We start from the raw sequence: 24,984 nt of genomic DNA on the forward strand, positions 1-24,984 counted from the left end.
TTCTTTATTGCCTAGATGCAATATCCTTTCTGTATAAGTAATTTCACAATAAAGTTAGCCAATGCTTACTCTGTCTAGTCCAGAATTTTTCTTCATGCTACCAAAAATATCACTTCAACTTGAGGATGATAATGATTCAAGATATTCCTAACTCATGACTATACATCAAGTAAATATTTTCCATTTCTATGAGAAAGAAATACTCATGGGAAAGTTTTAGGCAGACACAGTTTTTTTTCCAGTAGAGATAAAACACAATAAAAAGCAGATTATTTTTCTAAATGTTTTAAAATATTTTAAATAATTCACTTAAAATATGGCAATATTGTGATAAAAGGCTACACCTATATTAATCAATGTTTCCAAAATTATCTGCACGTGTGATGTGACTTGAAGGCGCACTCCAACACATTGTATTCTAACTCAGATAACCTCACCCAAGATGAAAGTTTGATGCCATTCACACAATGTGTCATAAAGGATCTACAATCCGTTTTAGCTGAATTTAAGAAAAATATGTTATAACAATATTGCTTGAGTCTTGAAACCTACTAGATGTGAATTATCACACATTTAAATATAAGTGGTACTGAAGGCCCTAACATGGAACATGATATAATTCAAAACAACCGCAACAATTAACAAAAAGAGAATTCAATAAATAGTCCAACAAGAAGTCCTTGTGAGTATTCTGCCCCAGCCACAGAGGCCGTTTATATCATCGAACGAGGAACGTCAATTAAACCAGCTAGAGCCTTTACTTTGAATTTCCTTTTTTGTGGAGGTCTTCTGCTCGGTGACAGCGAGTTTTTTCCAAGACATTTTCCCTTTGTTTTTCCCTTTAAGTTTGCCTCTGTAGGCAGCTTACCAGTCAATTCAGTGAAAAATGAGAAAAAGCAGTTGTTTTCATCAAATTGACTGGTTGATTGTTAAAACAGTCGATCCCATGACCTCTCTACATGTAGACACTGATGTTTTGCTTGAACTCTGGATATGACCTCTGTTATTTAATATTAAAGCAATTGGACTTACTTTTGGGTCTGACTCAAAATAACATTGCCAAGATAGGAAGAGGAAAAAATATATAGACATACATATATCCACTCATACGTAAGATTGGCTTTACCACGTATAATACAAATAGAGGTTTAAGTGACCTTGGTAGATTGGACAAGTGGTCAGAAATAAGTAGAATGAAATTAAACAAGAAAAAAGATGTAGGGAAATTCACTGGGAGTGTGTAGAAGAGGAAGAAAGAGCACAGATTCCAACCAAACATGCTTAAATGATAGAGTGAAGGTGGCTAAAGGGCAAGGACTCACTAGAATTTGTGGTGGGGTGGTGCGGATCCAACAGCAGGCTGCTCCTGTGGACTCCCCGCTGAGCGGAGAGTGGAGAATCCTGAGATCTCAAGGGTGGCTTGGAGAGAGTCTTAGAATAGATTGTGAGAGGAAAGGTCAGATAATCTAGGTTGCTTATTAGAGAACAGAATAGGCCCCTAAAATTTTTAAGGCTTTATATTTTATAATATTTTTCTCATCATTATTTTACTTGAACATCATGCCTACTCTTTAGGTAGACAGGACAGATATAATCCTTTATTGCTTTTTTTTATTTTTTAATATTTGTGAGGAAGATCAGCCCTGAGCTAACATCCATGCCAATCCTCCTCTTTTTGCTGAGGAAGACTGGCTCTGAGCTAACATCTATTGCCAATCCTCCTCCTTTTATTCCCTTTTTTTCCCCAAAGTCCCAGTAGATAGTTGTATGTCATAGTTGCACATCCTTCTAGTTGCTGTATGTGGGACGCGGCCTCAGCATGGCTGGAGAAGCGGCGCGTCGGTGCGCACCAGGGATCCGAACCTGGGCCGCCAGTAGCGGAGCGCACACACTTAACCGCTAAGCCAAGGGCCCCGCCCCCTTTATTGTCTTTTTGTAGATGGATCAAGTGTGGTTCAGAGGTTAGGTGGCTTTCCCAAGGCCGCAGGTTGGCGGCGACAGGCGCAGAGTCTCTGTCAAATCTGAGACGAGATCCTCCCCGTCCTGTGTCCAGCTTTCTCTCCACCATCTGCGTGGCCCCTGGCAACAATCTTCCTGAGGTTCAGCTCCTCGGCCAAGGCAATGGGGTTGTCTGAGTTGGGGTTGCCTAGATGCAGAAGCTGGGACAGGATTCAAGAGTTCATGATTCATTGGGTGAGCACGCTTCAGGAGAAACCTGTACACAGGATAGGGAAGGAGAAGAGCTGAGCATGGGTGTGGGCTCAGGTAAATCTCATCTTGGCTTGATCTACGGGTAGTTCTAGAGCATAAACCAATCCTCTGCACCACTGCTTCCCCGCCTCCAGTCTCGAGGCTATGGAGCCAGCCTTTTGTATCCCCTCCTGCAGTCAGTCAATGGCTATGGGCCAACTTGCTGGTCCAGGTGACTCCCGTCAGAAGAGGGTGATTCTCCTGAGAATGGGGCAGCTGGGAGCCCCACGGCCAACACTCACACCAGGCGGGGGTTGGGTGCAGCAGGCCTGCTATAGGGAGTCTGTGGGAGGGTCCAATAATACCTACCACAGGGGCTGATATCACAGCTCTCAGGAGGAGAGTGAAGTTATGGGAGATTGTGCAGGAAAAGTGACATAACTGAAATGATAAACCAAGTGATCCTGTGTGACAATGTTAAATTAGCTAGATAGAATTTGTTTTGTTTTTCTTCTTAATAAGGAAACTATGCTGCTTACCATTATTAAGGTCTTTGCAAATATAATCAAATTTTTAAAAATCAGGCCGGCCCCATGGCTTAGCAGTTAAATGCACATGCTCCGCTGCTGGCGGCCCGGGTTCGGATCCCGGGCGTGCACCAACACACCGCTTCTCCGGCCATGCTGAGGCCGCGTCCCACATACAGCAACTAGAAGGATGTGCAGCTATGACATACAACTATCTACTGGGGCTTTGGGGGAAAAAATAAATAAATAAAAGTTTAAAAAAAAGAAAAATGTATCAAGCATCTACTATGTAGGCTTAGATGGATAGATCCAGTGATGAGAAAGATATACAACCCGGGAAAAGCTGACTGTCTAGAGTAGGATGCAGATGTGAAACAAATAAATTATAATACAGTACTAGGAGCATACCAATGAAAAGTTTGTAAGAAGCACAAAGAAGGAAGTGATTGATTAAATCTATTGAGAGACAGAAAAGGTCCAAAAGTTTTCCTAGAAAAGGTGATTTCTCTGTTTGGTTTGGAATGACAAGCAGAAATTTTTCTAGTGGTAGAGACAAAGTTGGTGAAAGAAGGGTGAGAATTCCAGAACAAGAGGCAGCAGCCCAGAGACAGGAGCTATGAAATGCAGCATGTTTAAGCCAATATAGAGAATGGGGCAATGCTGACATTTCAAGTTGGATGTAGGGAGTGACAGGAAATAAGGTTAGAGAATTAGTAATCATAATACGTCATCATAATAATCCCTGACATGTATTGAGCACTCAATATATACCAGACATAGAACTGTGGTTAATTAATCTTCACACAAATCCTGTGGAATAACTCATCCTTATTTTATGGATAAGAGAATGGAGAGTCAGTTGTGACTGACCCAGGGTCATGCTCGTTGGTGGAGGGATGGTGTAAATCAAGCATGCTGACTCCAAAACTTACACTTCTAATGACTGTACTATACAGACTCCTAAGATCTTACATTTCCCTCTACACCAATGGCTCTCAAACTTTAGCGTGCATCAGAATCATCTGGAAAGCTTGTTAAAACGCCGATTGAGGGGTCCACTCCCAAATTTTCTTATTCTTCAGTAGGTCTGGAGTTGGACCCAAGAATTTGTGTTTCTACAGGTTCTCAGGTGATGCTGTTGATCCTCAGACCACCCTTTGAGACCCTCTGCCCTGGAAAATTAGGGAGAAGCAGAAGTGACTGCATCCAAAGGGGAGCTGTGGTCAGATGAAGTTTTCAGTTACGTGCCCGAGGCAATGGTGTAGAAGAGATGAAACTGGTACAATCCAAGCTGTGGCAGTAGGAAGACAATACTGATTCTTCCCTTCTGTAAGCTGAAGTTAACATTACTGCCTTCTTCATAAGGTTTTTGTGAAAATCGAATGGGTTAAACACATGAAGAAAGGAGCATAATGAGGGCTGGCCTGGTGGTGTAGTGATTAAGTTCACGTGCTCCACCTGGTGGCCCACGGTTCCCAGGCTCAGATCCCGGGTGTGGACCTACGCACCACTCATCAAGCCATGCTGTGGTGGTGTCCCACATACAAAATAGAGGAAGATGGGCACAGACGTTAGCTAATGGCTAATCTTCCTCAGCAAAAAGAGGAAGATTGGCAATGGATGTTAGCTGATAGCTGAACTTCTTCACAAAAAAAAAAGAAAGAAATGAGCATAATACCTAGCAAGAAGCATAGCAAATATTAGCTATTATTATAGGAGGGAGAAGGAGTCTGGGATAACTCCAGGGAGTTTCTGGCTTGAAAGTCTAAGTAGACTGCTTTGCTTAGAGTTCCTGGTGTACTCAACACAGGTTTATCCTTCTAGGTCTTCTTTTGTGTTATGCCCCACGTGGCATTCCTTCCCCCCCTCCCCCAAATTCCTATTGAGTATTATGCAAGGGTGCATGTGGGAGGGGAAGGGGGCATGGCAGGAGTTGAAACGAGACCAGGAGCCAGAGCCCAGTCTTTTCACCAAACATTGTACTGATAAAGAAGTTAGGTTTAAAAGTCCATTCTTTCTTTTTTTCTTTCTTTATTTTTCGTGAGGAAGATTAGCCCTGAGCTAACATCTGTGCCCATCTTCCTCTATTTTATGGGGGACATCTGTCACAGCATGGCTTGATGAGCGGTGTGTAGGTCCATACCCAGGATCTGAACCTGCGAACCCCCAGGCCACAGAAGTGGAGGGTGCCAACCCAGTGACTACACCACCAGGCCTGCCCCAAAAGTCCATTACTTTTAAAGGGATCTATAGAGACCTCTTCCTTCTTGCTGCCTTCCTACTCACCCATCCCTCAACCTTCTCAATATATAAAGACAAATCCTGTGACTTTTCATCTAACGTTTTCACATCCTCTTCATTTACATGGTCTCTTGAGAATCTGTGTGAAAACATGAGGAATGTGTTTTTAAAGGAAATGAATGTGACGATGTCAGTGACACACGTTAGATTTCTTAGGCAATCCCTAAATGCATTAAAATACACACTACGCATCAAGAACTAGATTGTATCATGGGTAATCTAACTCTGATGGGGGAGCCATTATTCTGTAAGAACTGATTTCAGTGATGTTTTAAGATTAAGACAGAAAAAGAAAAAGTGGTGTAACATCTGTTCCTCTTCGGGAAATTAAGGATGTAAATGAATGCTTATTTTTCTACGTAGTCATCTAAAAAGATGCCAGGAGACAATTAAGTGTATGGAATGTGATTAAAATCATTTCTTTTAGTTTTCGATGTTTGATAGAATTCATTATTTCTTTTCTGGTGAAGGTTTTTATTTGTTTAAATAGAGTGTTTTGGTCATCTAGGTCTAACATTACATAATTATATCCCAATAATTGTATATTTCTAAAGGCAAAACTATAAGTGAAACTTAAGATTTCCAATATTCACTAGTAAAAATCATGTCCACAAAAGCACAATATATCATCTCAATTTATTCAGAGATGCCTTTGTATGTTACTTGATGTTACTGTAAATGATAAACAAAATGTTGATATTATTTCATTAACTTTATTGCTTTTGTAATGTTTGATTAAATCCACTTCCAATTATTCTAGGCAAGTAAACAATTTTTTTAAAAAATTTCTCAGACATATTTTAGAATATCTCAACAAGATGTGGTTGATGGTGGTTCAAAGTTTTCAGATTCACACTCAAATAGAGCATTGTGTAGAAGATCTCCAAAAGTACAAGACTCATCCAAACTGAATAACATTTAAAGAGCAAAGAATTCAGAAAAATGTCAAAGGATGAGTTCCCACCCTGCCCCCACCCAACCCACGAACGAGTTTCTGACATTGGAAATAAGATTGCGTGCCCTCTATTGCTAGGAAGGCAGCGTGTAATTAATGGTAAGTTGAATTGTTTCCTAAGATGTATAGGAGTTTTTCAGAGATTGCCAATGTCACAAATCACTATATGAAATCCTTGCACATTTTCTTATTCACCAGTGGGTGTTACTAGGAAACAAGTTTAATTGTAACTTGTTCTCAGGGTATTAGTATGACTTGTCTGTATTGTCCTGACATTTTAGTGATAGAAGGTGGTTTTTTACGGGAAACAAAACGCAGGCTGACAAAATGAAAATCAACCAAGTTGAATCAGTATGCATATTTTTCTGAGTCACCATGCCCCTTGCTGAGCTCTGGCAAACTAGTTTTACTCATCTTTGTAGGCGAAGCACAATGAGCAACCACTGTAACAGCTAGAGTTTAGAAGTCAGCAGCTGCAGAGAGGAGAATGATTCAGATACCCACACGTGTTGCCCACCGTCCTGGCAGCATAAACAACAGAGAACAAGATTTTTCCCTTAAATGTCTTAGGATCTTTCTAAACATCTCAGTAGAACATTTGCCTTGCGATAATTCCTTATTTAGATCGATACTTTAGAAATCTTTTTAGTTTGTGTTTTAAGCAGTGCCACTTTGTTGTTGACTCAAATATTTTTCTTCTTTTCCCTCAGTGAGAAAACTAAAATTGCTTTTCCTCAGACAGAACTTTATATTTCAGGCTGTCTGTTTTTAGCATAATTTAAAGGACAAAATTTCCCCTTAGCCTTCTTTACTTCTTCAATAAACATTTATTGAGCACAATTATGTGGAAAGCTCTACACTAGATGTTATGGAAATTCACAGATAAATAAGACATGGCTCCTGGTCTTCAAAGATTTGCAATTTAACCAGGATGCAATGTATACATGTACTTGTAGAGAAAGAAAAAAATGATATTATGAAATTAATGCATCTACATTTTTGAAGTAATTGGTTCATTTAATTCATTTATCTTCCTTTATGCAAATCGTTTAGTAAGTCCCCTTTTTATTTTTAAAACCACTATAATTTTTAAAATTAAAAAAAACACAGACTTCAGTTGGTCGTTTCTATACTCTTTGATAAAGTATAACCTATGATGATATACTTTTCTGAAAATGCTTCCTCATCTAGAACAAACTAGATTTCATTTTTCTTTCTCTTTTGAACTTCATTTTTCTTTTTACACTGTTCCGTTCATTAAACGAATGATTGTTTTCTGTTAAAGTGATCTCTGCTTTACTGTCTAATCACTTATCTGTTGCAACTGTGGGTCTTCTTATTAAAAGAGAGAGAAGCATCGAGTTAACATATAGAATGAGTTCTAGAAATATGCCCCGTCAGGCCAAATTAGTGATTTTATAGACCTTCAAAATAAAATTTTACTAAACAATTTAATAGTCATATAATGGAAGAAGAATACCGATTTAAACAAGGCTGACCATTACATGTGTGAGTAGAAAGACATTAGGCCAACTGTTACTGAAAATGACTATTATTTAGTGGTTATTTTGTTCCCTTTTTGTATTGTAATGAAACTATTTAATCCCACACTCTAATGACTAATCTGTGGGTCTATAGTGATTTCCATTTCATCAAAATTAGCTTTGCCATGAAGAGAGCACAACCTTTTTTAGAAACTAATAGTTGTTTTCCTTTGTTCTCCCCTTCACAGCTGCATATTACTAAAAGCTAGCTTTTCTATTATTTTCCAAAATATTTTCAATAAAAAATTGCAGAATCCCCCTGAAGGCTTGTTTTTATCTATTTGTCCATGCCACAAGAAAGTCACTCATATCCAGACATTGGTGATGACTTTTGGCCACTTGTTTACAGAGGCCTTTATAGACTCTGCCAGTCTAGGCAAAGTTGGGGATGCCCATCTTGCTCAGAGCAGTGCTCAGAGACCCAGCCCTGAATTATTTCATGTCAGAAATTCCCATGAAGCCATCACCTCTCTTGGATGGAGTTGGGACTTTCTTCTACTTTAATTCCTGAGTTAGCACTAACATCTGAGCAGCTGAGGCTTTTCCAAAGAAAGTACCAGGCTATCCTCCAACATTTGGCTGCTCCAAGACTTACCCAAGTACAGACCCTTTGTATGCCATTTAAATGAACACTTTTGTAATACTGTGAGTAATAAAGTTTTTCAATCTGTGACAGAAACATTAAGCATATTTTATAAATAATAATACCAGCAAACCTTTATTGAATGCTTACTATGTACTGTTGTAAGTGGGACCATTGGGAGTGATTCACGTAGATAACTCACATTTGGAAAATCCAGCAATGCAATTGTCTTCTGGTCATACTCGATTCTTCAGAAGCTGTGAATGAACTCCCTAACTTTTTGTCAAAGAAATTCGCTAGCATATAGGGGCTATTGTAATCATCACTGTAATCACTTTCATATGATTCTTGCAAAACTATCACAGTCTTATAAGCGGAGTAAATGTACTCATTAACCCAAAGTGGAACATGATTGTAAATCTGTTCACTTGGGTAAATTTCTTCACCTCAGTCTAAACCTTTCTTAAAATTTCCATCTCAGTTCTGCTTCTTTCACAAAGGAAATTTGACATTTTCACATAGATAATAACTAGGGGAAAAGGAAAAATCAGTACTTTGGGGGCAAGCATGTCTTCGAACTCAACAAAGTGAGGTTTTTCTATAGATAGAAACCAGTTCCTGTGCTATCGTCTGTTGTTAAAAAAATTTTTTGATCTTGTTCAGAGTCAGCCCTTAGGGTTTTGCAAGTAGGTGTCATTGTGTCTCAAGTCCCCTGCTGTGAAAATCAACTTGCATTTGAATGTGCATCTTGACCCATAAACGTCACTCTGGTCCACTGAGCATCCAACTTCAACATTTCCTGTTGTAAAATGGACAATGTGAAACAATTTTTTTTTTCCTTGAGAAGGAGGCCTATGACAGAGTATTTGTGTATGTCTGTGACTAAGTGTAGCACGGACCGGAGCAATTGCAACACTCAGAGTTTAAGTGCTGGTCTTCGCCTATTGAGCAAGAGGATACGAGCCAACAAAGTTTCTGAAAAATAGCAGATTATCGTTTCTGTTTCCAACTCACTTCTCCCTTTCACAGGATTGCATTCACCCGGGTTACCCTTAGTCTCTAGCTTAACACTTTGCATCAAAGTGAGGATATATCAAATTCTCTCTCTCCTATTCACTTCCCTGCTTTCTCTTCCCCTCTACTTGCCACATACAAACTTTATTCATCTTTAAATCCACATGTATAGCCCAATGCATAGGATAGTAGGCCTGCACTGAGGAGTGAATGAATGACCGCGTGCACACGTGAACAGTGCAGGAGATAGTGCTGCCCACATGCATTATAATTTTTTGTAAAGAATCTCAGGGTTATATGCCGCTATTTTAGATACAGCAAAAGTCATCCGAAAATTAGAGCACAAAGCCATTTTTTAATCTGATTTCTGACAAATGCTTGCTATTATCTAACCAAATTTGATATCTGATTGATTGATTGATTGATTGCAATCTAGCAGAAGTATGTGACCCCACTGGAGTTTTTATCTAACTTGGAGAAGCCATACATGGAAAGCTTATTTCCCTGCTGGGTCTTCATGTCAAAAGGCTCGAGAAAAAAACAGAGAGAGAATTAACATTTACTGAGCCCAGACTCAGCACCTAAGTACTTTCCCTGTGTCCAGGGTTCTCTTGACAATATTTATGAATCTGGTGAAGTAGGGTCAGGGGAGCAGGTGGACCACCAGTCAAACTCGTATTACTCCATGGTGGATAATCCAATTTTTGGTAAAACTAAGGTATGCTCTTCCTCGACTATATTTAAGGATTGACTCTCTTGAGGACATTCCTCTTTTAGCCTTTTACTAGAGAAAGGGCAAAGGAAGAGAAAGCTGATAAAAGTCACATGATAATCCATAAGCAGCTTTCATAGTAAAGGTTTGATGGACTAAAAAAAAAAGAAAGCTGGCTACAATGTTACTTTCTTGGTGGCTGTGATTGAGGTAGGTTGGGTATATATTCCATTCAACACCAAGGCAAGTTGACCGCTTCCACAGCAAAACATAAGCATTTGGTGTATAAACATGAAAAGTTGAGGTAAAATTTGTTAGTAAAAGAAGGGAGAAAAGATGTATGTAGAAGGTGGGAGGAGGCAGTTTCAATGGCTTTCAGAAAGATGGCCATGTGCACATTGGACGTGTCAATCTGAAATAAAATATGATTCCCAGTCATCCAATGTGGTGACAGAATCCAGTTGATGGGGCTCATGAAAGCAATTTGAAACATCTGCTGCTCCCGTTCAAAGGACTGAAATTCAGGGACTAATGTGTTAGTCATTCACAGAGAGGGCAAGCCTGTTAGTATTTAAGAACCAGCAAAAAGACACACACACACACACACACACACACACACACACACACGCACACAAGGACTGTATAGCATTCTCTCACACAAGGAGAGTAGACATCAAGATGTTCTATGGTCCTAAATCACTCAAGCCAGTGCCATCTACTATGTGAAAAAGCTCTGTGATTGTGTGGTATCACTGCCAATAACCATTGTCACCACATCCTGTCAAAGAAAAGGCCATTTGTTTCTGGAAGAAAAGCCTGGAATATATAACTGAGGTAGGTAAGGAGTTTTTAATGGAAATATAAGCCTTTAAATAAATAATTGTCTTTTCTGAGCACATTAAAAGAAACATATGTATAAAAATCATACTGAAAAAATTTATACTCAACGAAATTGTGACACTCACTCATCTAAAAAGCTTTGCTCATTCAAACCAGAGAGATTGATCACAGAAAGGAGATAAAAAAAAATTCCCTGAAAGAGAAGGGAAATAATTTAGCAGTAAATCATGGAGCAGGGCTAACATGAATCACAGAAAAAGGTACCAGCTCTTATGATTTAGGTGACATATAAAAAATAGCCCTTCGTGGATTGACAGTTATAGGTATAAATGATAAAATTATTCAGCAGTGGTATGTTCTCTTCTTGCCATTTGTCATTTTGCATCTGATTACTTCTAAGAATTTAATTAAAGGGGCAACAGAGCCATATAGGCCTTTTGTGACTCTAACAATCAGCTACCTTTTTAAGCCTTTTTAAAGAAAAATGTATCACTACTTTATCCTTTTGCTTTGTCTTTATTCAGTGCTCCATGCATCTTCATGATTGTTATTTTTCTTCTTTATATCATTTTAGGCTTGCAAGAAAAATTTATTAAGAAAACATTCAAAATAAAAGGCAAAGACATCCATTGTTGTTATTAACAGAGAAATTATTTTACTTTAAACATACTCTGAGAGACAATGAATAAGAACAGCTGCCTAACTGATGTCCCCAGATTTTATTTTCGAACTGCTAAATCAAATTGTACTTTTTCTCTCTGGCTCCCCAACTCAAAATAATGAATTTGTGCTTTGTGTGTGTATATATGTGAGCCCAGACACACACACACAAAGACCGTACATTTCATATCAGCATTATAGACATTTTTCTCTAACAGAACTGTAAATCAAAAGCTAGTGTTTACTATAGAAGGTGAATGACATCAGTTAAAAGTGTGTGTAAAAATGCAGTTTTAGCCAAGGGGGCCCCTTTACATATTGTACTTTAACTTGCCTAAACTGTAGAGTGGTGGTGTATTTTTTTCCTTTTCCTATACTGTACATTGTAGTGGCAAATGGGTTTATACAGATAAATCCTGCAATAAGGTATTCACTCTCAAAACTCTTAAGGAAAAATAAAAGTTTCGCGAACTATTGTGACCATTGTACAATGTGACCAACCAATACATCCTTAAAAATACACCTGTGTGTGCATTTTTTTGCAATTAAGAATTGTTAATACTACAAGCCCAATTCACAGTCACTTTAAAGTTTTGCTTCAAACAACTTCAGCGTTTTAACTGACTAAACTAAAGCTTTTCTGTGCTTCCCTCCATCTCCCAGAGCAGAAATTAAATCAGTTTTAATTTATTTTATTTGCTAACACTGTGGATATAATTATTGCTGCCTAGTCTTTTTAATTGTTTTCAACTGGGTGCTCGTCTTTAAGTTGCAATAGACTTCTAATTCCACGTTGTTGATATTCCCTTGATAATTCTGACAAAGCATCATAAATCCAGGTATTTAGGTTTATTGAATTTTGAAATGAGGTGATTAGTTGGCGCATGGATGAATGAGTTGACGCAAAGCAAAATGAATTTTATGATTTACTATGGTTTACAAGTTCCCTTGGAACCATTATGTGTAAATTGTAAAATGTATTAAGAGGTAAGATATCACATTTATAATCAGCTTGGCAAATTTTGCTCAAGTAAAGATATTCAAGCATTCTGCAAAAGAGTCACTGTTGAATAAGTGTTTGGCATACACAATTAATTTTCGCTGTGTTGTTTTACACTTCATCATTTATAAATCTAAGAGGCTAAAGTATAAGATGTCAGAGGCTCTGCGATCGATGCGGAACACCTCGCTGTGTCAGGTTTTAGGGTTTTAGGTTGTAGTCTAATGTTCGAGGTAATTACCAGATCAAAGTTCTAATAAGATGCATGTAACTGAGCATTTTACTTTAAACAAAAGGTTCATCACATAATCCCTCGCTGATGGAGGCCATAAGCATATGGATTTTACATTCTTGCTCTTATGGCATATAATCCATACATTTAGTTTGGTGTTACGACAATTGCGGCAATGTGTGCCCTTGTGTCCATTCACACTGTTAATTTAGATGGTAAATATTAATATTATACTATTACAGTAACAGCAAAGATTCTGGGCAGGTCAGGATCCGTGGCTGAAATGAATAGGCAAGTATGTACAACATGCTGTGAGGGGCATCAGGGAGTCTTCGCTGCTACTAAAATTCTGTCATTAGTAATTCATCTCTCTTTTTTGCTTAATATTATTAAACCCCCAAGATAAGATGTCTGCCTCCCAACACCTCGCTGAGATCAGCTGTGCTGAGAGATGCTGCCTTTGCATCTCTTTGACAGACATGGCAACTACTTGAGGGGCTCAGTTCTAGAACCGGCACTGCAGAAAAGAGCTCTGGGTAGTTAGGGAGTCTCTCTGAGGGCCAAGGGATAGGAGGACAGGGAGAATAGCCAGCGGAGGAGTGTCATTGTCCTTGTTCCAAGTGCCAGCCATGCAATATTGCTGCATAGACAACTTGCAGCAGATCAGATGCACCAAATCTTTCAGTCTCAGACAAACTACTAGCTCATACATTTGGTGTCATGCAGTATTCATCCTTTATAACTATTTTAACTGAATGTGATCTGTAAAGAAGTACACTATGGTTAAGAGTGAGCTTGTCATTCTAAATATCCCCTAGCAAGTTTATAAGGTTCTGTCTATTGGGTTAAAAACCAATGTATTCATTTCTCTATGACTTGTCTAAGAGACTTCACAAGCCTTCAGAGGTGACCTGTCAGGTTTATTTGTTTCTAATCAGATCCATCATCCATAATTTTTATTTCTCACGTGTGTTAATTACCACTGACAGTTCGTTCCTCAGACACCCAGTGGAGATGGTCCAGAGGGCCTGATGCATTCTCATCATACGTGACTGAAACATGTAGCCAGCCAGGAAGAGTACAGTTAAGTGGTCTCCTGACTTTGACTTTGGAAATGAAGCAGAGGGCTGTATTATTTTTGTTCTCAGGGAAAGAAAAGGAATCTTCAGGAGTCCTCATTTTTAATCTCCAGAAGCTCAGAGTTTGGGAACTTGAGTAGAGTTCTGCAGTGGGAGGCTGGGCAGAATTAGGCAACACTCCCTTTGAGAGTTCACCATGGTGCCTAGTTCAGCATCAGCATGGCCCCTCTGGAAATCCTACCTTTAGGCAGAGGGACTTACATTTGCTTCCCCCTGCATGGAGCAGAAAAAATGAGAGTTGGCTTGCATGTAATAGGTGCCAGTAGAAATCTGACTGGCTGATTAGGTCTTCCTGGATAAACCTATACGGGACAATGCTATTTTATTAATTTGTATTCTATTTTCAAAACATGATGATATTCTGGGGTGATCAGAACATAGTAATTAAGAGCACAAAGTCTGTAGTCAGAGTGCCTGGGCATCTTAGATAAGTTACTTCATCTCTCTAAGCTTTCACTTCATTATCTAAAAATGGGGTAATAATAGTACCTGTTTCACAAGATTGTTAGAATATTATATGAGATTATTCTGTGTGCCATGTCTTTAGAACAGTGCCTAAAACATGGTAAGGTCTCAGCAGAGATCAGCTGTTTTTATTAGGAGAAAAAAAAGAATTGAAATAAGTTAGTTTCTGACCTATGCACAGAAAGAAACACAGCCTACATCAGAATAAACTGAGATTTGGTTCCAGGTCTGCTACAGACTCAAGCTGTCGCTATAAAATATCAAATATATTTATCAATTAAATTTTTAAAAACTTTATTCAAGTTTAGTACATAACTATGTATAGCAACGCAAATATTTATGGGCACCCACTGCTGTGCTAGATCTAGGGATACAGGGATGAATAAGACACAACCCTTACTTTCAAGGAGTTAACAGACTGGTTGGGGACATCCATAAGTAAATGGATAATCAAGATACAGTGTTGAAGCAGAGGTAAGCTTGTGACAGAAACACACATGTGACCCAGCCAGAGAACGGATGACCTTAGAGAAGGCTTCCTGGAATGGAATAGACATAGATTTGCTTTGACAACAACCAATTCGTTCAACCCAACCTTCTCTCTTACTCGGTTCTTTTATCTATTTAGAGAAAATAAAATGTTTATCATTGGCTGTTTTGTGATTTAAGACTCTGCCATCCTAGAAGAAAGAAAATTATCTTCACCTTTAGTATTATTCCAACTGCCTGTCTGTCACCTTAACTTCAAAATCAAACTATTGCAAAGTCAGGATTTACTCTCTCCACTCTCTTCAACCCAACCCATCGTTAAGATGTTTTAGATCGATTAATTTCATGTTGATTCCATTGTAAGCACTTTGCTCACTTCAGAAAACATGGAAAATATGAAATATGATAAAATGGTTGGTTCTTATTATTCTATTCATTATAATTAACTAGTTAGTTTCAACATCCTAGGAAATGTTATTTACCTAGTAAGTAATTTTGCTAGTAAATTATTTGTTCAACTGATTATGTAATAATCAGAATAATCTGACCCCAGAAATGTCTGGGGAAAATATATAGCTAAAGATGGCTTCTCTGTCTCTCAAACTCTAACAACATCTTACAATCTAGAATTTACTTGACGACCATTTAGCAAAAAGACTCAACTCTTGGGTAATAGACCCAAGGGAGGGGAAGAGTGATGTGAACAATTCAAAACCTTGCGTAATCCCCAAATCAATTAAATGTAGCATTCAAATGTGTTTTTATTAGTTACTGTATATTTAAACAAAGTATTTCTAACATTTTGGAATTTCACAGAAAAGTAAGCAAAATAATGAAATCCTGAGATTTTAGTTGGTTACTCAACTTGCTTTCTTTCCTCCCACTGACATATCCTCTCCCACTCCCTGCTACGTATTGAGAGTGGGTGATCTCACTTGCTATATTGATGCTGAAGTTGGAGATTCCCTACACATTTGCTTATTCGTATCTTCTCTAGGGCAGGGAGATAATTGTTTTAGTTTGAAAGACTTCTAGCTTCTGAGCCAGAATAGGCAAAAATCCTTTTATGTTAACAAAGTACTCCATTAAGCAGAATAGGTAACATTGTAGATTAAAGAAAAAAAATTTTTTTGAAAACTGCTAATCTACCACCTAATGGAGACTTGGCCACAGCCAATAGCCCGCTTGCTCAGGAAAGTGGACAATTTATGCCAGGGAATAGTCGGTAATACTGATTGTATTCTTTTTTATAGGCTGAGCACTTTCTAGAAGAAAGACCTTTTTGGGTTTTTTTTAATGTAGGGCTTAAAACAACACTTAGATGCAAGTCTGAATGTATTTTTACTGTTCTGGAAATTTTATTTAGAATAATCATTGGATGTAAAGCCACCTGTAAATGAGCTCCCTAAAGCTGGACATGTGTTTGCATTTTCAAAGACTATTATTTTGCATTTCATGACAATGCAACGTGGTGAATTATAAGACCAGTGGAATTACATTACAGGTATCAATGTACATTAAGAAGTAATAGAATGAGACGTTTTAGCTGACAGTCACAGTTTTATAGCATGTATAATAGGAATCTTGTAACGATAAAGCATGTCGCTAATAGAGTTACAGCGCACAGCAGAAAGAAGTCAACACTTCTTTCCACAGCTGCCTTGTCGCCCCCTCTCTCTCCTTCTTCCTCATCAATACTTCCTTTATTACCTGGCATTTATTCACAATGTATTGAACAAAGGGGAAGTTGTCTCCCAAAGGCCGTAGTTGTATGCTGCACACATGAAGAATGTATTGGGAATGCCTTCTAATCTCGTCAATAAACATATTAACGTGAAACATGGCATCCTCTCTAATAACGCCATAGAGTTACGTACATATCATTATATATCACAGTAGCTCATATGGGGTATTTTTATCTGTCTCTTTTCATGTGTTCTTAAGAAAATTCTGGTTAGGTAGACTTTTCAAGTAAGGCACCAAATTTGATTTATTTTTGTATTCTAAATGCCCAGCACAAGGACTGGCTGATAATACTGTACACACTCAATAAATGGTTGACCAAACTGAGTTATTATGAGTTTCATTTTATGGATGAAGGGACTGAGGCTTAAGAACTTAAGAGTCTAGGGTGACAGCTGGTGAGTTGCAGGGGCCAAGGCTGAACTCAGAACTTTTGATTCTAGCACTCCGAACTCTGCATTTCAGCACTCGGGCTCCATCAAGGCACAGAGGGGAGGGCGCCGGTCAGAGTGTGGAGTCCTTGGGATGCCAGGGAACAAGAGGATAGCGCCTGACACAAACGAAGGACAGGGCAGTTTCAGCAGCCAGAGTTCCCCCTTTTTTTTTCTTTGTCACAAATTTTCTGGGATCAGCTAACGTCTCTCTTCATGGCTCACATCCCTGAGTCTCCTCCCCGCCTGATTAGGCACCCTTGATTACTAATAATTATGTGTTTCTTGTTACTGCATTTTCAAAACCAGAACCATGACCTCAAGAATTTTCAAATAGAACTATGTCTAAGCCCAGGGGGGGCCTGGTCTTTTGTTCTGGAGGGTACTGATCATTGCAAGCACCCTTGCTGCCATGCTGGGGAGACCAGGGAGGTCCATGGAGGGGACACAGGTCTTCCTGTCATATCCGGCCAACTTAAGCCACGTTTAGGGTCTTTTCCTCCAAAGCTATGAGATGCATGAAGTGCATCCCTCTGAAGTCCTCTTTTCTACTTCTTTGTTTTATAATGTCGTATTAAGTGCAACTCTCACTTCGTTTGTATTGTTAAACACAAGTGAAATGTACAGAATAATCAGATTTCCCAGCAGATTGTGTTCTCTTTAATATCAATTTCTAAGAGTAAAGACGAAGAAACCAACATCTGACTGCCTACTCTGCAAGGCACTGTGTTAGGAGTATTTTCTGATCCTAATCTTTAAAAAAATGCAAAAAGCTCTTAAGATAGAACTTATTACACCTTGCTTTGTAAATAAGGATACTAAAGCCCAAAGACATAAATAAAGTGCCCAAGGCCAAAAACCAGCAAAGGACTGTTGAAATCTGATTCCAGAGCTCTTTGGTGCTTTCCATGCTCTACCCCAGCTCTTAAAGATATTTCTAGTCATATATTTTGATGCCAAGGAACTTTTCTATACGTAAATTTCCCGTAAACCAGGCATTTAGAAGCTTTATTTTAGAAAAGTCACTCTGGCACACTCCAAATACAGGACTGCACTCCAGAATAGTAGCCATCTTATTCAGTGATCCCATGGCCTTAATAAAATTATATTTTTGGTTTCAAGATTACGCACTGAAAGTCAGTGTGGAATCATGAGAAAATATAACACGGTAATGGAAACTAGCAGATCAAGATTCTGATCTCAAATCTGACAAAGACTAGCAGTAAATCTTGGTAAATCACCTAACTTCTTTGGACTTGAATTTCCATTCCAGTATAACCAAGATGATCTTGAAGGTGCCTTCCCGTTCTGGAAGTTATCTACACATTTTAACAATCCATCATAAAAGAAGTGATTTTCAATTATTCGTTTAATGCACAATTGTACCTTCCTCTAAAAGAAAAAACCCTCAGGAATATAAATCTGTTGTTTTATATCCCCTCTGATATAATTTACTGATACTAACACGATTAAAGAATCTAAATGAAAATTACTTTTATTTAACTTGTTTTGTTTAGAAACAGAGCTTAGGTGAAATTATTTTGTGGCAGATTAAGTGATGGAAAAATAAATTTGCCTTTAAGGAGAAGGACAAAGAGAACACTGTTGACATAAAGCTTAAAGTGTCAATTTATGGTCATGTTAGGGGCTTAGTGACTTAGTGTGTCCACCCCAGTCTCTAACACCATAGCTGTATTATTAATACATCCTTATACAACTTAGGGAAAATAATTAGCTGAGGACTTTTTCACAGTTGAAATAGGTGCAAAATATAATTTCCTTTAAATTGAGAACGAAATTTAGGCCACATACTCTGAGTCTATTTATGCAGTTTCATTTTAAGGCTTTGAATTAGAGTTATATCTACCATCATCTCACATAGACAAACTTTTGTTTCCTTTTGTAATAAAGCAGATCTTTATAGAAACTATTTGAAGTCTAATAATTGCAGAAGGAAAATTGGATATGCCCTATGAGACAATTAGCACCTACTAGTTTAACCTCCACAGTTAATGAATGGCTGCTTAACTAATATGTACTTAAATTCAGAGGAGGATTAACAATCAAGTCTTCTGAAGAAGATTTTTTTCTTTTAACAAAAAAGACCGTTGACAAATGAGCATAATATCTTAATGAGATATGTCTGTTTCGTTTTAATCTTCCTGTAGATTTCTCCACATACACACACACACACACAAAATTCTCCTGAAAAGTTTAAAAGTGACCCTCCAGTGCGACTGTTCCATCATTCACATTCAGAATCAGTGAGGATTTCCAATAAAGCAGGCATTGACCGCAGAGAACAATGCTGCTAGATTGTGCAGATTGCATGTGGGAAAATAAAATGCTCACGAAAATTGCCTCCTCAAAGTGAATGTCAGCATTTCTAAGTTTGATTTTTATTTGATTTCAGAGTCTTTTTTTTTTTTTCTGCAAGAAAGCATTCCTAATAGAAGTGAGTGACAAAAAGATGTGGAATTCTTCGCTTCTCAAGAATACATTTATTTCTTAATTTTAGTCAAGTTAAAAAGAATCAATTGCTTCTGAATGAAGTTGTAAATACTACTGATGCAAAAAAAGAATCAGTCTGCTAAAATTCGTGGGATAGGAGGAGAGGAGAAAATCTATTTTGGTATGTGATCTCATTAAGCATTGACATTTTGGGCATTTTTTCCTTAGTTAACACAATACGTTTGGTTTTGTGTCTCATTTCATTGCTCCTTCCTTGCTCTGGTGCGTTTACCAACTGAAACAAGGTGCTTGAGGAGAAGCCTAGAAACCTTGATGAAACGTTTAATTTCATCAAAGATTATCATCTCTTCCCCTAGCCCCATTCTTCCTGAACTGTTTACACTACTGGACCATAAAAAAGATGAACTATTTTTGGTCACAAGAAACACATTTTAAAAAGTAAAATTTCCTTAATAGTGGCAACCACTATCATTTTGTCGGCTCTGCAGGGCCATACAAGAGTAAAAAGAAAGGTCTCAGTGCTTCCCCTCAGTGGAATGGGGTGGAGTAACATTTTCCACGTGAACTAGCAAAGGAAAACATTGTACAAATCAGCTGATCAGTTTGGACAAACTTTGATTTTGAACTGTTTATTTTTTTTTTAATAGGGAATCATGCCATGTCAAATTTCCAATTTTTATTCTTTACACATTTCAATAGAAAACACGTCATCTTTTGTTTCTAATTCTTCCTTTGCTGTGGAGGTGAAAGCGATAACCTTCTATTTAATTGGCTACTTGTAGTTCATTAGGAGAGGCAGCATCGTTAAGTCATATTGGAGCGTTTATAGGAGCTAATCTTGCAGGCGGTTAGCATTCCCCTTGACCTTGTTAAAGGTAAAGGAGGTCAGACTTGGGTTCAACAGAGGCACTCTCTTGCCAAGGAGACTGGCATGACAAAGTAATCGGTGTGTGTCACTTTTCATTAATCACATCACTTTCCTTTTCATGAACTACCAGCAGATAATTGTTACTAAATGCGATTTGCAACACTCCGTGCAGTGGTTGAAGAACCAGAAATAGGCAAACAGATAAAAACATTGTTTAGCTTGCAGGCAGCAAGTGTTTGCTATTCAGAGGTACATCATGCATAAACATTGATTTAGCCATGAGCTGACACTTATAAAGCTTTTGCTGTTTCCAGAAAGCCCTGTGGTCAGGCTAAGTAATAGCCAAGGGCAAGCACTTTTACCTGGATGGCCAGGTTACATTGTATTTAAATTGCCTGATCTGAAATAAATCAGTTTCCCCAATGTTAGACCGCTGCAAGATTGCCATAGGTGAGAATCAAGTCACTAAATAAAATGTTTGCCTTTATGGTGAAAGATTCCTAGAGGGCCGTTTGTTGATTTTGAATAAATATTTCATTAAGTCCGAGCTGCTGCACATAATTTGGAAGCTAAGGCTTTATTTAAATCAATGTAGACTAACAGCTTTCTTTAATAAAATCGGGTTACATATTGTACAATGAACAAAGTTTTTCTTATCAGGGCTTCCCAATTTTTAAACCCCTCCAAAGTGATTGATAGTACTTTGAGTGTGCTGGTGGGTTTGGCACACGTGGCTTGTGGTTCCTCTAGAGCCAGGTTCATTCTAGGAAGCAGCGTAGTTCTGTGATCAGTGGTCCTCAGGATGGAACACATGTGTGCAGCATTCCCTAAGTTTATGCTATGGAAGTGTCGCCAGACACTTGACGAAGCAAGTCAATAGTGCAGCATTTCTCTCCCCACTCTATGGTGTTACTAGCTCAACATTGTGTATAAGCTACGATGGTGCACAGAAGCGGGAATTAGCTATGAAGACAGACAGACATAGCAGGAACGGGGAACCCAGACTACTATCAATGTTTTCAGGCTCCTCCTCTCTGCCATTTGTCCTGTTTTCTTTCTTTTAGTCATTGAGATTCCACATCATTTTTTTTTTTTGCTTTTTGCTGAGGAAGTTTTGCCCTGAGCTAACATCCCTTGCCAATCGTCCTGGTTTTTTTTCCTTGAGGAAGATTGGCCCTGAGCTAACATCTGTGCCAGTCTTCCTCTATTTTGTATGTGGGTCACCGCCACAGCATGGCTGACAAGTGGTATAGGTCTGTGCCCGGGATCCGAACCCACAAACCCAGGCCGCCAAAGCAGAGCACACCAAACTTTAACCACTGGGCCATGGGGCTGGCCCCACCACATCAGTTTTAATATGCACGAGTACCTTATTTGATAGTAAGATACGTAAAATTAAAGAACTCCACACTAACAACATGCGCTAACTACAAAGAGGATTTCTAGGAGAAGATGAATTAAAATTGGAAAGGTTTCTTTTTCTTAAAAAAAAAAGTAAAGGAAGACCTGTTATTCAAACCCAACTTCTCAAAGTTTTCTCCATGGATAATATTATTGTCAAACAAAACCCTAATACTCAGTAGAGGGGGAAAAATCATATTTTGGTAGAATAGAAAAAGTAATTTAATCAGATATATACAGATTTATTTATAAAAAAGTTGAGTTATTTCCTTATATAAAATCTATTTTGCAAATAGTTTATTGATTCTGAGAAAGAGTTTTCAGAAAGTATATTAAAGTAAAAAAAATCCACCCAATAATAATGCATAATATAAACTTATAAAAACACATTACACTCACTGCTGAAATGAATTACAGAGTCCCCACTGCATAAGCAGATGTAGTATTCTATTTTTATGAATCTCAATTTCATCCTGTGTTCACATTTTTTATTATGGTAACTTCTGCAATCATTAATCTTTATCATATTTAGTTTTTAGACATCGGTTACTTTAGAGCATTTAGCATCTAATGAAACTAACACTTTATATGATTATAGGTGTGAACTATCCCTAAGCAATAATATGAAAAAAATAGCTAGCCCTTCTTAAATGCTAACTATATTCTAAGTACTCTATACATATTAACTTAGTTAATCCTTGCAACAATATATGAAGTAGGAGATGTTATCATCACCATTTACAGACGAGGAAATGAAGGTGCAGAGAGCTTCAGCATCTTGACTAGGATCACACTGTGAGCTCTGGAGCTGCATTCAAACCAAAACAGACCAGCCAGAGTATGCACACGAGTCCCTAAGCGACACTGCCCCCAAGCACTTTCACACATTCCATGTTGACACACCATATACCAGCCAGGTCTCCCTTGATTTGAGATGTGGTAGTCATACATATCATAGACTGTGCATGTCTACTGTTAGCCTTATGTTGTCTGCTACGTGCTTGGGGATTTGAATAATTTACCCTCAGGCTTGCTTTCTTCCAGTGTAAAATATTATTTCTAATATACATAAAGTAAGATTGCATAGTTTTAACATAAATGGATGCAGACAGACCTAAGAGGGGAAATAGACAAGACCTCATAACTGGATGATAGATTTTGTCCTTAACAGGGAATGATGTTGATGCATTAAAACTTTTCTCCCTCTCCCCAGTATGACTTTTCTCCCCCAGACTCAGAAACCCTATCAGGGTCACCCCGTCTGTTTCCTGCTCTCTACAGCGAAGTGTAGAGGCTCCTGTGGGCTTGTTTCCTCTTTCTAACAGCTGAATTGGCTAACTTCACGTTTCCTGTGTGGAGCAGGTGGAAGCAATGTCTGTCTGCCTAGCTAAGCTAATTTTCCTTTTCCTCTCGGCATCCAGGACTTATCTTCCTTCCTCTTTAATGGATAGAAGTTCTTTAGGGAGGTTTTTTTTTTTCCCTTGTGTAAATATAAAGAAAAGCAGCATAATATTTTCTTCAACCTTATTAAATTGCATTTCACCCTTGAAAAATGACCCAGTGGTTCAGTGACAGCTTGGGTGTGAAATAGGACAGGATACTCAGATGTGTATGAAGCCTTGTCTCAGGCGTACCTGTCCAGACTTGGCATGACACATAAAGACAGAGAGACAGTGCTCGCCTTGGTCTTCTCTGGCAGTACCAGCTTCTGCAATTAGGTAAGTGGATGTGGTCCTTCAGCACTACAAAAAACTTAATTCAACAACCAAAATAACATCAAAATAATTCAGATCCTTCTCTCTTGTTGCTCGAGGCTATAAAGTTGTTACATAGGCCACCTCTTTAAGCAACTCCTTTTATATTCTCCCATTCACTGTCTCTTTTATTACACTCCCATTCACTCCCCTTACCCACCTCTGGTCCAAGAAGAAAAACCTCCTCAGCCTCAGGCTCCAATCCACTTTTCTCTCCTTCTTCCTCCTGATCCTGCCTTGTCCAGAACCTGTGTCTGGCCTGGGAGGAATGTTTTCAGTAGTAGGGGTGAGTAGGAGATTAAGAGAAAAACAGGAATTCTCTTTAGCAGTTTGGGGGAAAGGGAAAAGTTGATAATTCTCAGGTTAATACATTTTATCCCCCACAGGTAGGTCATCTCTTTTCTTTCCTCCCATCCTCACTATAACCCCCAGCCAATCTTGTTGACATAAAATGTTGTTGAGATAAAAATTACTTTTTTTTTCTAGTAAACATGAATTTACAAACTGGAACTGAAATCATAATTGATAGATCCATACAAGAATTCTCCCATTTGGGCAATTGGTTTTTGAAAGTTTCTCATCCTATAATATTTACTCAAGAACAGATTTGATTTCTTTCTATATGATTCTACAACATGCTACACTAGGTGATGGATTTTAATGTTAAAAAAGAGACTCCTATCTCTATCCTGCTTGGATGTGGGGTGGGTGGACGGAAGGAGAATAGTCATTAAATAAATATCAACATAATAATTTTATTCCAGTTATTATAAGAACTACAAGAAAATGTAGTCTGCAATGAAAGCTACAAGAGTGAAGTTTCACCTACAACTGGGGAGGAGGTTAGCACTTACTAAAAGTTTCCTGAGTAAATGAATCAACACATTCAAATATTATATGCAAGGCTTTGGAGAATTCCAATTTATTGGGAAATCAGAATCATCTTTTCTGTGTTCTTTTTGATCTATTGCTTACACTGTAGAACATTCCAAAGAGAAAGCTTAGAAGTTTGTATAGCAGGACAAATCTTATCTAAATTCTAGCTCACTGCTGTTTGAACTGCCATTTTCATTGATGAGAAATGGCTTATTGCTTTTTCATCCCTGTCTTTCACTTTGGTTGATAAGCAAAAGCAATGCCATTAAATACTAAGATGTTTTTTTTTTTTTGAGGAAAATTGGCCTTGCGCTAGTATCTGTTGCCAATCTTCCTCTTTTTCTTTATTCTCCCCAAAGCCCCAGTACATAGTTGTATATTATACTTGTAGATTTGTAGCTTTTCTATATGGGACGTCACCTCAGCATGGCCTGATGAGCAGTGAATAGGTTCACACCCAGGATCCAAACCCGGGGAACCCCAGGCCACTGAAGCAGAACACGTGAACTTCACCACTACTCCACCGGGCTGGCCCCTAAATACTAAGATCTTTAAGACTTGGTTTTTTCTCTCTCTCTTTTTTTTTTTTTAGCTTAAGTTTATACACACCTATTTAACATCATATTACCCATCTCATCCACGAGGAAACAAGTTTAGAGAAGTTGAATAGCATGGCCTTATTCACCAAGCAGAGCCACCCTGGGCTCCTAACCCCATACTCTCCTTTACGGTTTTGTTTAATATAAATTTAAGTCATTATATTAGTTTGCTAGGGCTGCCGTAACAAA

This window comes from Ceratotherium simum, chromosome 28 (assembly GCF_057802395.1).
Source record: "Ceratotherium simum simum isolate JZ-2026a chromosome 28, ASM5780239v1, whole genome shotgun sequence".
Classification (NCBI taxonomy): domain Eukaryota; kingdom Metazoa; phylum Chordata; class Mammalia; order Perissodactyla; family Rhinocerotidae; genus Ceratotherium; species Ceratotherium simum.